This window comes from Sturnira hondurensis, unplaced genomic scaffold, assembly GCF_014824575.4.
Source record: "Sturnira hondurensis isolate 20B ecotype Veracruz unplaced genomic scaffold, ASM1482457v3 Scaffold0001389, whole genome shotgun sequence".
Lineage (NCBI taxonomy): Eukaryota > Metazoa > Chordata > Mammalia > Chiroptera > Phyllostomidae > Sturnira > Sturnira hondurensis.
Window position 1 is genome coordinate 121196 of NW_028074020.1, and position 6000 is coordinate 127195.

The following is a 6000-nucleotide window of genomic DNA, read 5'->3' on the forward strand; positions in this document are numbered from 1 at the left end:
AATTTAAAAAAAGGTAAAAAATAGCCTTTGCTGTTGTAGCTCAGTGGACTGAATGCAGGCCTGTGACCCAAAGAGCTGCAGGTTCAATTCCTAGTCAGGACACATGGCTGGGTTGTTGGACAGGTCCCCAGTAGGGGATGTGGGAAAGGCAACCTCACATTGATGTTTCTCTCCCTCTCTTTCTCCCTCCCTTCCTCTCTCTAAAAATAAATAAAATCTTTAAAAAATAACTGGATTAGACCACTAGGGGCCCTCCAAATCAGGAACATATGGTTCACTTCCTCTGTACCTCCACATGTAATGCAAAATAATATGGAACTAGATATTAGATGAAAATTATAATTTTTATAAATGACACAAAATTACATGTGCTGAAATTTAAATATTACTAATCACATAATAGTGGTACCCAAACATGAGACCAGTATTCAAGGTGTAGTCTGATGTTCATGGAGCAACAAAAAGCTTTATTATCTCCATTATACAAAACACCTTGACTACAGGGGAAAGACACATATTATTTCCTTAATTAGTCAACGTAATTATCAAAGCATTCAACTTTATCAAATAACTTAATTTGGTAATTATTTATTGACTAGGACAGTTGTTTTACTGAATCCACAGACTCTGCCAATTGTAACATACATAACACAGTAGCAGCTTTCTCCATGGTTTCACTCCTTTCACATGGTGAATACCTCATCTTCATCTACTTTAGGAAGTTGGCTATGAAAACGAATGACACTTTCCTTTCAAATTTAACTTCTGTTCAAAGTATTATTTATTTATTTTATCTCTGGGCCTGCTGCTGTTTTGTGTTTATCACTATGAGCAGTTTGGTGATGGAGGAACTATTGTTTCATTAAAGAGTAAGTCTCTTTCTGAACTTCTCAGCAGAGGTTGAAGTGAATAAGGAAAAGGAAAGAAATTTTCCATTTTTCCACAGCCTACTTTCCTTCTTCTACTATTCTAACTTCTGAAAATAAGTTAGAATAGTAGAAGAAATAAACCTTTTTTGTTTTTATGTATGTTTTGTTTTGCTTTGCTTTTTGATAACAAAAACCATACCAAATTGTTGTTCTGATTCCGCTGCATGCACTACTTTTAAGAGAGTGGGCTTTGAGAGTATATATTACAGCATTAAAAAGTAAAGGAATCTAAACAACAAAACAAACAAGCAAGCAAAATATGACCAATGACACTCAAATACGGAACAGGCCGACAGGGTCCAGAGGGGAGAGGGGAGAGAATCATAGGGGAAAAGGGGATGGACTCACATGAACAAGTATAAAGGACACAGGGATAATAACTAAGGTGGGGGGCGGAAATGGGAGGGAGGTGAGGAGCACTGGGGAGGCGGGCAGGGATGGGAATATAAGACAGAAAACTGTACTTGAACAAGAATTAAATAAAAATTAAAATTAAAAAAGAAAAAAGTAAAGGACAGGAATACAGTATTTTAATCAATTAATGCAAATATTATAATTATTTTATGGTTCTGAACTTAATTTCTCTCATAAAACCTGATATGAGAATTTAAAATTCTAAACATTAATTTATTCATTCATTAATTCATTCAATATTATTCACTGTTTTAAATTTAATAACGTAAGAGATTTTAAGGTGAAGAGATAATTGGAGAAGGCAAAAAACAGTTCCTGATAGGGTACAAATATTTCAGGAATAATTTTAGAGAGAATTTATCATACTAATCAATTGCTAAATTATTGCTGTCAGAAGAGGGTATGACAATGAAAGTCTTAAATATCTTGGTTTGAATCACCATTTTCCCACTTTCTTGGCCCTCAGTTAGTACATCTTCAAAATAGGGATAATGACAGTACTGGCTCTTACTATTTCACAGAGTTTGTGAATATCAAAGGAGGTAAGGGATGCATTTTCTGACCACACTCCACATAACATAAGACTCCCAGATAATAGTCTTGTGAGAAGCACCTCATACATGTTTTCGTGGTAAAAATTTTCATTTAAATTAGTAATTTGTTATTGTTTTTAGTGTCTGTTATTCTTATTGGGACCAAGATCTTGAGAGTAGGAAAAGCCTACTCTCTTGTATACCGGTGTATCTCTGAGAAAGAGCACAATGAATGATACAAAGCAACCAATGTATACATATTTGATGAGTGAATGAAAACACTTTGTAAATTTTATAGCAATTTACTGATTTTGCTATTACTATGCTATATTAAAAGTGATAAAAAACATAATCTTACTGCAATCTTACCACAAAAAAAGAACACATGAAAAATTTTGGAGGTAATAGATTTATTTAGTACTTTCCTTATGGTGATAATATCACAGGTATCCCAAATCATCAAAATGTATCCATTAAAAGTGTGTACATTTTGTATATCAATTATACTTCAATAAAGTTTAAAAACAAAAAACAGCAATCATACTAAAATCAGATTTCACAATCTAAATGGTATCATAATCTTAAATGTTTACTATTAAAAATATAAAAACAAATCAGTGAATTCAAGTGAATTTAATTATTAATCAGAATTCTTATAAATACCACCATTTTCTGCATCAAACATTACTTTTTATCATGAAAATATGAGCTATCCTCAAATGTATTATGTGCTACAGTATTCTTGGATTTTATCTAACTACAAAAAGCAGTGCCATTCCAAGCACTGAGTCACTGAACTATCATAAAAATTTATTTTTCTTTCCTGCATCCTCATTTCTTTCTGTTTGTGGCTTCTCATACTGGAGCTTCATTAGGCAGTAATATAAAGGGCAGAGTGACCAAACTTTAAAGATTAATTCCTCCTACTTCTGAGACGTGATTTTACAAAAGCTATGTTTATCAGCCATCATACACTGTCTGCACTCTCTCTCAGCCTACCCCCTGTGACCCTTCAACATGCACGCACAAAATCATCTTACTCTCATAAAGACCAGAAGGTGCTCAACAATCAAAATGGTTTAAAAAACACTGTGTATGCTTACATTTTGTTGAGTTTCACTACTTTAGAGTATATTTTCATAATGTGCACTATTAACTTTGGGCCATAATGTAAAACATTTCTCATTTTTATGAAGAGTTATTGTTTCTTCAATTTATTAGGAGGTAGTTAGGTGTTTTAATTTGCACAGAGTGAAAAGAACTTCCAAAGTTTAATCTGAATAGAGGGCCATGATAACCTGTAGTAACTACTTTGGTGGTTAAAAAATGTAGTTATTTTTATTCTTTATAGGGAAATGCATATAGTCATAAATCACATTCAACTAGGGAATGTGTGAGGAATTCCTTTATGATATAAGGACAAAATGTAACCTTACTTAAAATTAAATCAGATAGAATTAGTAGTTATGTTATTAGAGACAGGATAAATGTCAAGAATTCATTACTTAGTTTTAAACTTAGTTTATCATAAATCTGCCCTATGACACATACTGTTTTGCAGGTTATTTGATAGCAAGTTCAACAGTGTAGGTGAGTGACAACATGAACTGCATGGTAATGACTCCTCAGGGAAATCAGCCTTTAGGACACAGACTTAGGCGTATATGGGCTTTTATTCAAATTGAATAAAAACATATGCAAAAGTTTATTTTTGCTCTCATAAGACCATCAGCTAATACACAGAAAGTCAATTCAAACAGATTAGTAGGCTTGAAAAAATAACATAACTGAAAAAATATTTGACTCTTTTAGCCTAAACTAAAAATATTTAGCACCTTGTGTGCTGAAATGCTTGAGTTGATTGTACATAAAACATTTTATATGGTTTTGGTATGTTACATAACTCTGTGTTAAAAAGAATGGTAGTCCAACTTGATTTTTTATGAAAAGATAGAAATTAATTAGAAAGTATATCAACTAATCATTTTTAATTGTTCTATATGCAATGAACATGTCAAAGTATGCATGCAAACAGCATTAGTTTAATGGTTTTCGGAATGCAGAACGTATATCAATTGAAACATACTAAGTTTTCTGCACAAGTCATTAATAGATATTAATATGATAATAATGTTTTTATCCTAGAAAATGAATTAAGCTTAAAATTTAAAATTTAGTAGTTAATCCGTTTTTTCTCCAGTATATTAAAAATGTCTATATTGGAACTATACAGTGAGAAATTTCCACTTAAACATACATATCATGCTTCTAAAATTCTAGACACAACCCTTTCAAGTCCTTATTTAGGGAGATGCTAGCAAACTGCCACCCACCTTCACGTAGTAATATAAAAATTCCCACAACATGAGCCTTCCTTGTGAGTTGTCATTGTGCATTGGGAATTTGGGTTGGTTAATTTAGTCTCTCTTTTCACTAAGATTTTTAGGTTTACAACTTTACTATTTCTGCTGATCACAAGACATACATGTTTTCCTTGGAAAGTTTACGTGTGAAAAGATAATGCACTTTTTGAGAAGATGGCAATTGTTTTGTGAAAGAAATAGCCAAATTTATCCTAAATAAAAACTTGAGATTTTTGAAATGATCTTATGTGGCTCATGCAATTAGATACACATTATGGTTGCCAAACACTTTAATTTCCTTCTAGAACTACATTGATGTGTCCCTTTGTATGCATTGAAAGTCTGACTCAGAACACATCCCTGGTCACTGAAATAAAAATTAGGCTTTACTTTAAAATGTTCTTCTTGTGTTTTAAATATTATTAACACATTCTAATTTCATCCTTACTTTACAGTATGTCTTCAGGATAAAGAAACAGAAAGTTCCTGGTAGATTTTATAAAACAGAAAAAAAACACGAGACTGAAAGAGACTCTAGGAGTCATTAACAACCAAAGAATTGCATTCTCATACACATATTGGCAAGTTACACACTTCCAATGACCAATTGATTATACTCTCTTCCTTCACATGGCAGCTTATCCATTAAAAAACAGAAAGAAAAATGTGTGCAAGTACCATGTAATACATGTAGTATAAATACAGCACAAACATGAATCTTAGGAAAAACAATACTTATGTAATAGCTTGTGTCAGAAAATCTGTGTTAGAATAAAAGTGCAATAATACTACCACTTAGTCTTTTCTATCTTTAAATAGTATTAACAAATCATTATTTTAAATGCACTTAAATCACATTAAAATTTGAACAAAAAACTGTGTAATAAACATATAAAGTACACTATCATGTCATCTGTGAACAGTGACAGTTTTTCTTGCTCCTTTCCAATTTGGATGCCTTTTATTTCTTTTTCCCATCTAATCACTGTGGCTAGGACTTTCAATACTATGTTGAATAGAAATGGTGAAAGCAGACATCTTTATCTTGTTCCTGATCTTAGAGGGAACGCTTTTAGTTTTTGCCCATTGAGTATGATGTTGGCAGTAGGTTTCTCATATTTGGCCTTTATTATGTTGAGGAATGCCTCCTCTACTCTCACTTTTCTGAGTGTTTTTATCACAAATGAGTTCTGTACCTTATCAAATGCTTTTTCTGCATCTATTGATATGATAATATGACTTTCATCTTTCACTTTGTTTATGTGGTGTATTATGTTTATTGATTTTTGAATATTGTACTATGCTTGCATCCCTGGGATGAATCCCATTTGATCATGGTGTATGATCTTTTTAATATATTGCTGGATACAGTTTGCCAATATTTTGTCGAGGATTTTAGCATCTATGTTCATCAGCAATATTGGCCTATAGTTTTCTTTCTTTATTGTGTTTCTATCTTTTGGGGGATGTATTATGGATGCAGTTTGCCAATACTATTTTAAAATGTTCTTCTTTTCTTGAGAATTTTAGCATCTATGTTCATCAGTGATATTGGCCTATAATTTTCTTTTTGTTGTTGTTTTTTTAATCTTTTGGGGATTATGATGATGCTGGGCACCATAAACAAATCAACACACAACAAGTGCTGGCAAGGTGGTGGAGAAAAGGGAACCTTAGTACATTGTTGGTGGGAATGCAGACTGGTGCGGCCACTGTGAAAAACAGTATGGAATTTCCTCAGAAAACTAAAAATGGGACTGC